Source organism: Hevea brasiliensis, chromosome 13 (genome assembly GCF_030052815.1).
Source record: "Hevea brasiliensis isolate MT/VB/25A 57/8 chromosome 13, ASM3005281v1, whole genome shotgun sequence".
NCBI classification, from domain to species: domain Eukaryota; kingdom Viridiplantae; phylum Streptophyta; class Magnoliopsida; order Malpighiales; family Euphorbiaceae; genus Hevea; species Hevea brasiliensis.
In genome coordinates this window covers 53,064,704-53,073,821 of record NC_079505.1, presented here as the reverse complement: position 1 = coordinate 53,073,821, position 9,118 = coordinate 53,064,704, and positions in this window count along the sequence as shown.

Sequence of the window (9,118 nt, the reverse complement as noted above, 5' to 3'; positions counted from 1 at the left end):
AACTAATACTAAGTCTCCATGTCATTTAAATCCTATCCGATCTCTCAAATCAATTACCAAGTTTTGGCTAGTCAATCACATTTTCGATCTCTCTTGTCAAACGAAATTGAACCAACATTAGGTCTTCATGCCATCCGATCCCCCATTCATAAATATTGTAGATAGTTGTCCAATAAAGTTAAGGTTTTAATCCGGCTTAATGGTGCTTCTGACCTTAAGTGTTCAGATCAGGTTTCCAGTTTTAAGGATCTTAAGTTTCATTCAGTGTTTGTTCTCGGTTTGAGCCGATCTCATATTTGCAATGTTTTACCGGTCTCTCATACATAAATTAATAATTGCTCTCAAGTTATTCTAATATGTTCAGACAATCAGGTGCTTATGCAACTCAGATATTTTCTGATCTCATCCAGTCATTTAACAAAAGAACTTCATTTCATTTCAAATTAAAATATATACAAGTCATTCGGCTGGAGGATCACCCCCAGCCTGTTCTACATTTTGTTCACCCCCTTTACCACCCTCAGCCTCCTCCTCGCTATCCTCTTCTTCTAGGGGAGCCAGGTCCACCATCCAGGAAAAGTCCTCCTCTGGATAACACTTCTTGAGCTGGGCCAAAAGGTCCCCATGGGCGTTCACATAAGCACCGGCCTCCCTTGTCACTGCCTCTTCTTCTTTTGCTTTAAGTTCGTCAGTGAGGCGAGTGACATTAGCTCGGACCGCCCGAACCTCTTCAAGAACATGAGCTTGCTCGGCTAGTTTATCCTCGTAGAACTTCATCCGCCCCTCAATTTCAGCTATATAGTTTTAGGCGGATGAAAGTTGGGATTGGAGGGAAGCTGCTTCATGACCCACCTTTTCGATCTCCTGCCTCATACGGTGAGCCTTCTCCCGGACAATGTGTTGGTTCACCAAACTCTCCACACTCAAGCTCATAGTCTGGGTCAGGATATCATCGAGACTGTTCAGGGACAACCAATCCCGATCCTCCTGAAGGCAGATCGAGGCCCCCAAAACCTTAGCCAAGCCTGGATTCTCCCAAACCATGCGGTTCTTCTCCAGCGAATGGATCAAGACTTGAGCGCCGCGGGAAAGGGTCCTCACAGGAGGTTGGGAAGGACCCCCTTCCGCACTAGAAGCAACCGGCGGAGGTGGAGGTGGCTCTTCGCGTCGAGGGGGAGACCGAACCACTTCTATGTCAGGGATCGGCGGTCCTGAGGGTCGGGATGAGCCTTCCTGCATCTCCCCCGAATCGTGCCTTGGCGTCTGAAGGGCCTCGGCGCTCTTCATCTCCCGCACCTTTCTGGAGACCTCTCTCTTCCGCTTTCGGCTCTCCTTGGAACCCTCGCCGCCCGCCATACCTGCGCAAAGGAAAAGTCAGTGAGTTCGCTAAGGGTTCAGAGATCAGAGATATAGAAAGTACCGAAGCCGAGGTCAGAGAGCTGAAGCCCGCGTTCTTCCCCAGTAATCAGCTGCATTGTCCAATGATGCAGTTCGGCCGTCACCGCATCTAAACAGGAGAACTTCTGAGTGGCCGCCTGATCTTTCAGCTCCATCACCATTATGCCTTCTTCCCTATTCAGGGTGATGCGCTTCGGAATTAACGGGCCCTGATGCAGCCAGCTACGCGGGAAACCGTCAAAGATGCTCGGGACCTTGCTCCTCAGAATGAAAAAGCGATTCTTTCAATTCTTCAGGGAGGAGGGCAGGTCGGTAAAAAGCCCACAATGTGGCTTCGCCTGAAAGAACCAATACTCATCGTCCTTTCGACGAGTTAGCCTTTGTAGCTCGGCGAATACCTTCGCCGTTGGTCTGAGCCCCTTAGCTCGGCAGAGGCCTCTGAAGGCTACTAGGATCCGCCATGAGTTCGGGTGTACTTGGGCTATGCAGACTTGATGGAATTTTAGAACTTCCTTGAAGAAGTCATCAAGAGGGAACCGCAGCCCGGCTTTCAATTGCTCTTCGTATACCATAATCGTATCGTTTTCTTCAAAGAAATGATCGGCTCAGAGATCGCCGTGACACCTGATAAGCTCATACGAATTTGCCCGAAGGTTATATTCTTGGGTAAATGACCGCAGATCGGTTTCTTGAAGGATTGACGGCAGCTCGTCCACGAGAATGTTTTCTCTCCCTGAAGAATGCGTTTGTCTTGAGGGTCCCGCCTGACCACGGGCTGGAACCGAGGATGTAGGAGGTTCAGATCGCCCACTCGGTTCGACCACTTCAACTTCATCTGACGACCACGAGACGTGAACGAAAGAGGGGCTCGCCGCTCTCTGACCCTCGGCGTAGCTCATTTTCAAAGAAAAGAGAAAATTTAAACTAAAAGAAAGATTAAAATCCTTACCGGAGTGTGATCAATGTCGGAAGAACTTAAAAAAATGAGAGGATTTTGGAATCGCTCACGAAAGGCTGAAATTGACATAAGGGAGCAACTGGCAGACCCATCCCCTATTTATACTCGTCTGAGCATTTAATGCTCACGGTGTCCCAAGCGGCGCATCGGTTAGCGAGATTCGCTAGCTTTTTCTGACACGTTTCGCGAATATTCCGAAAATTCCATAATTGAATAAGGAGAGATCGGCTAGTTAAAGACCGGCAGATTAAGGTGGTTATTTGGAATTACAGATTGGCTAAGGGCTATTTAGTTAGGAATTGGATCGGAAGAACACATCAGAGATCGGAAAATAACCAATGTAGCAATAATAAAATGATAATTGTCAAAATAAAATTTTATTTCCAAAAGGTCAGAGCACATCATTTGGGCGATCTCAAGAGATCGGATTACATTAAAGGTCAGATTACATCATTTGGGCGATCTCAAGAGATCGGATTACATTAAATATTAGATTACATCATTTGGGCGATCTCTAGAGATCGGATTACATTAAAGGTCAGATTACATCATTTAGGCGATCTCTAGAGATCGGCAATACATCCTATCTAGTAAAGGCCTATGTCAAAGCCTAGTCTCGTGGCTGAATCAAAAGATGTGTTTGATCAGGAGACCGGCTGTCGTCATCGGATAGATGTACAGCTCAGATGGGGGGACTATGACTCTCATGAGAATGAGAGAGATCGTCTTCAATGTTATCGCTCGAACCGAGCCACTGTCGGGACACCCAATGTGGTGAGAAGCCAAATGAGCTTTGAAGGGCAGTCACCAAAGATCGGAGGGAAATTAGCAGTCTTCTCGCCCGAAATCAGTTCGCCGATCACATCGGTCGATCGATTCGAGGTCAACACAATCGATATTCTCGATTTGGGTCGGTAAATTAGTCCAGTTCTCTCACTGTCATCTGAGGTGGCCATAGTGATTTTCTGATCACCGGGGTCATAAATTTTCAGTTGATAAACAAAGTAAACAGTAGGAAAAAGATCAAAAGCAGCTATCATGGCCGGGATTGTTACCGGAGCGGCTAGAACAGGACAAGTGAGAAGAAAAGAGGAGAAAATCAAATGTGGAAGGGTTTCCTATTAAAGGTATATATATAGAGAAGGTCTGAGCATTTATTGCTAGCAGAAAACGAAGCGGACACCTCGAAAATCGAAGGAATAAATGCTTTGACTGAACCGGACCAGATAAAGGGGAAGACTGGAGTGGGAGAGATCGGAAGAGGGGGGCCCGGCACGAAAGATCGGAATAGGATCGTATTAGAAAGATTGGAAGGGATGGGAGATCGGAAAGCAAAGAGAGAATGAGACAACTTCCAATAACTGTCGTCATAATCAGAGCCGAGGTAGTTAAAGCGTTGCAGACGAGATCTCCACCGCACGCCTCATTTGCAGAATCACCCACATTACTGACAGGTGCCAGAGTATGTCATGACAGTCCTATACATCCCAATATCCATCGTTGATCTTACTTGTAAGGACAAGTCCGGAGCCCTTGGATCAAGAAGAAGACGACAAGACTGGCGCTTTTTATTCCCAGCCCTTGGATCGCCCTTGATAAGAAAATTTTGAGCCGTCAGATTAGAAAAGAACAAGGACAAATATTCAGAAAAGGATCTCAGTCGTTCGTTTTGATTCTTTTTAATTCCCAAGCATCAGATCACGTCCTTTAAAATCCAAACCTTCCATTTCCCTCAAAGAAAATCCTGACCCTTCATTAGGAACACCCGTTCCCTATAAATACCTACATGAAAACTGTTGAGAAGGAAAAAAGGACGAAAAAAAAGGGTGGTGATTATAGTGGAAAGGCTCTGAAAATTGATTCAGTTTTGCTATTCTGCTATTTTAAGCTAGAAAAAACTTCAGAAACCAGTTTTCTAAAGTATTTTCTTTGAAGAAGGGTTGGACACTGGAACTCTTAATTTTTAGTTTGTTCATTGCTCTGCGATACCCTTTCTTAGTTTCAGTTCTGTTTTCATCACTTTTATAGCCACTTTATTTTCCGAGCTCAATCTCATTCATTGTCATCCCAGCTCGATTACATTCTAACTTGGCATTCATCATTTCAAGGCAAGCATTAGTCCCCAGACTATTAGCACGCAACTCTGCAACATTCGTGACTCCATAGTTAGTTCAATAGGTTCAACTTCCTACAGGTGAGTGTCTGAACCGTTGCCCTATCCAGTGTTCGCCTTTATTTTCTTTTTACACTCCTAATTTTCGTTAAAGTTTGTCTTACATTAGAAGGTCCCACGTGGGTGGTTATTCTCTTGAGTTTATCTTTCAATACATCATTTCATGTTATTTATTTGTTCTTGGTCTTTTATTATCTCCTAATGTAGGTGTTCTGGTTATGGGTAACGTATAGGTAGTTTGATAAAGTGTTGGTAGCAGTATCTTAACATAAGAGTTTTTTTAATAAACGTTCGGATAATAAATCAGAGAATTACGAAGTCGAACCACTAGACTAGCTCAAGGAGATGACTGGGTAAGGTGGAGAGTCGGAGTAAAATTAAATTTCAGATTAGCAAATGAAATAGAGCAAATGTTGCTTGTCGAAAGGTACTGGTAAGCCGATCACAAAGGAGATCGGTAAAAATTCAATCCGGTATCCCCTATCTAGTCACAAGGTACCAATGAGTTAAAAGAAGCCTAATCCGGGTCCCGGTGTCTTCGGATGCCAGAATCCTTAGTCTAAGGTCCTCGCTTGATACGATCGTAATTAAATTTCAAGAGGTCAGAAGAGAGTTCTTACCTGATCCTCTTCTAAACCAAATAGGAGATCAGAGGAGAGTTCTTATTCGAGATCCTTTATCAAAATTCTAAAATTGCATATTAAAAGAGATCGGAGGAGAGTTCTTATCCGGTCTTCAATCAAATCTTAATAAACTCTTAAAGAGGTCGGAGGAGAGTTCTTATCTGGTCCTCAGTCAAAATTTTTTAATTACCCAAAGAGATCGGAGGAGAGTTCTTATCCGATTCTCAATCCAAATTTTAAATATTAAAAAGAGATCGGAGGAGAGTTCTTATCCGATTCTCAATCCAAATTTTAAATATTACATAGAAATTAGAGGAGAGTTCTTATCCGATTCTCAAATCAAATTTTACTAAATACACCGAGATCGGAGGAGAGTTCTTATCCGATTCTCAAAATCAAATTTTAATAAACACGTAAAGTAATCCCATAAACGAAAACCGCTATGCAACATCAATTCACTGAGGGTCGTCTCATTTACTTATGTATCTGGGTAACCCGAAAACTAGTGGAAAATTAATTATTCCCTTTTATCAAAGGGATTAACATCTTTATCCTAACCCCCCTAGCTATTGATTTTAATTTATAAAGAGTATAATGTTAAATCTGCTTACCCTCATAGAGGGACGAGGCGGGGTGCCTAACACCTTCTCTGCCCGTGTACGGACCTTGAACCTAGAATCTCTATTTTCGAAGTGGTTTCATTCTAATTTATTTTCACAAATGGTTTCCTTTAATTTCCCTCAAAATTAAAGTGGCGACTCCTCACTCTTTCCCACTTCGGTGAGTGTTCGTCCAGGCGACCGCAAAACTCCTTGCGACAGCTTGGCGACTCCGCTGGGGAAGAACGCAAACCTTCACCTTAACCCCAGTTCAGAGGTCCAAAAGTAGATTTAATTTTATGCTCAAACCATAGTTAGGTGGGCTTAATTTACAAAATTCCATATGTTAATTATTGTTATTTTTGCTAACCATTTTGCTTGTCTTAATTGTCTTATCACAGCACTCTTCATCTAAAAAAAAAGAGAAAAAAACTCCCCCATATTGGGAAGAGGTAAAGGTGTTCCTTCACACACCGGACACTCACACAATGTCCTCACACACTTCAGCCCTATACCCGGGCTTTCTTATCCCTTTTAGGAAATAGGAGGGAGTCATGTAGCGGTACCCATGGGTTTTACCCCATTAGTATTCGTGAAGGCTTCTGCTCAGATTGAAACTTGTTCTATTTACTGTGATACCCGTGGAACTCTCCCATTAGTATCATGGTGATAGAATGGGGCTCTACTGTTCGCAGTAGGGGCAATCTGGGAACCTGTGGCTTTTGGAAAATTAGACCCTGAACTAAACCATCATAATAGCTGGAAGCTGTAGCAAACTACCTCGTAAGATAGAACTATCCAATTAGGTAGCACCAACCCGGTACCAGGACTCTCCCTATTTTAGGACAAAAGGGACATACTTGCTCTCACCCTATTCTGTTTGTGTTATGATTTTTAAGGGTAATCTTGGATCATACTGTTAGGAGGACCTACACACTTTCCTACTTTGATAAATGTGTGGGTGTTACCCTGCCAACAGTATAATTCAAAATTACCTAAATTTGTCTTGCTAACAAATTTTCCCTGCAGGCATCACCGAATTGAGGTCTGTAAAAGAATAAGCATCATTTTTAACATGGCATCCTCGAGTCAGTCGGCAGAAGAAATTCCTAGACTGGAACAGCATACTAAACCATGGTCCGAATTGTCTCAGGGTTCAGTACCTCCCCGAAATGATGTCACCAGGGCAGATGCCAACTTGTTACCTCCGTTGGACCTAAGCAAAATCGAAGTCAAAAGCACCTGTCTCGAAGGTTTATCCAGTAGTTGGAAGTTGCTTCCCCACCATGTTAAGGCACAATTTGAGGAGAAATATGGGAGGATTGCGACCTTGATACGAGTCAAAGTTCAAGTCTCGATATTAAAGGCCATGCTGTCGGTTTGGAATCCCAAGTATGAGGTATTCTCCTTCAACGATAATGATACTACCCCCACTATGGAAGAATATCAGGCATTGCTAGAAATCCCTTATGCGGTGCAGAATCGGATTTACCTACACCTTGAGCATAGGCAGACCTAGAAATGGTTCACACATATGTTGGGAATTCAGCTGGAAGAGGCAAAGGCAAGAGAAACTACCAAAGGGAACACACAGGGATGGTATTGGACTTACCTCAGGAAGTGGTTAGACCGATACATCCAAGATGAACAATGGGAGCAAGCTTCATTGGCACTTGCTTTGGGGATCTATGGCTTGATCTTGTTCCCTGGGCCTCCGAGAATCATAACCTACAGCGTTGTGGAGATATTCTGGGCAGTAGAGAAACAGAAAGTCAACCCGATGCCGGCAATTCTTGCAGAGACTTTATTGACTCTTACTTACTGTCGACAACAAGGCAAAGGGTCCATCAAGTGTTGTTCTCAATTATTGCACCTCTGGATCATCAGTCACATATGCCTTATAGAGATAAAGGGGTTAACTTGGTATCTTGACCAGCCTCTTATCGAAAAGATGACCAGATTAGTAATCAGCCCAAAGGATGAGCTGCAGTGGCAAGAACGGATTCTGAGCTTCAACAGCCACAACTACTTTTGGAAGAAATTGTGGACGTTGGGTCAACCCATTTTGTTCAGCACAGGGAGTAATTGTTCAGTGTCTCTAATTGGAGTGACCAGACACACAAATTACATCCCAGCATTAGTAATGAGGCAGTTTAGTTCAACCCAGTCCGCAATCAGTATTGAAGAATACCACCGAGGTCATTTCTATCATAAGCTCGATAATGAAGAAGAATTGAAAGTAGCTCGCAAATCCTGGGAAAACATCATTATGATGGAAAGGTCGCCTAAATGTCCAAGTGTCACGGGCGATTATCTTAAATGGAGGGCTGGCAGGGATCAAGGACACCTAATTGCAGATCCAACCAAATTCGAAGGCGGCGACCCCCGTCAAAACATCCTTTCAGAAGAAGCTAGCGCTTGTTTGGTCGACTCTCTACAAAAGGCAAATACCGAAAACTCACAACTACAAGAACGAATAAAACAGTTAGAGGACCAACAACAAATCCTCAAAAGAAAAGTAAGAAGGCTCAGGGAAGAGGCAAGGACCGAAAAGATGAGGTTTGAAGAGCAAGAGACACGATGGGAAAGGGAAAAGAGCTCTCTCCAAGCTACAATGAAAGAAGCGAAAGTACAGAATGGCAAGCTTCAAGAGAAAATGAAATACCAGGAGATACTCATAGAGGAGTATAAACAAGAAAGCAAAAAGAAGAAGCTTGAACTGAAGGAACAAACACAGCTCATCAATGATATCCTGAGAGAATGTGCTAAAGAAAGGAAGGAAAAAGAAAGACAAGCCACTCTCTATCAAGATCTGAAAGAAAATGTTGACCAGCTGGAAAGAATGATAGCGCAGGGGAAACAAGAACTCCTACCTGAATCCAAGTATGCCCTGAAGATGTTCAACCCCGCCAGACAAGAAGAAAGGCTATATGAGTATCTCAGGAAATGTCATTACATTATAAAGAACCTCCCTGAGCCTAGGCCGATGTAAAGAATGCTATGTATGAATTATTCGATTAATGGAACAACTTTGGGCCACTATTTAGCAAAATTATGAATGAATAGTATGACTCCCGTAGGAACCCCCTCGCTAGGGTTACGCGAAAAATTAGATGCGCCATATGGATAGGTATCATAGATGCGCATTCAATCCAGTCATTCACCGTCGGACTATCGAACGATGCCATGATAAAATTGATGCAATTATTCTTCTGCAGATTTCATTTTGGCTCCCAAATGCCACTGTATCCTTTGTCCAAACCAGGACCTTTAATTTTTTTTACAAAATTCAAAATTCATTAAAAACTTTTTTACTTCCTACAGAAAATCAATATTGCTTCAAACAAAGCAAGCCTGACCAGACACG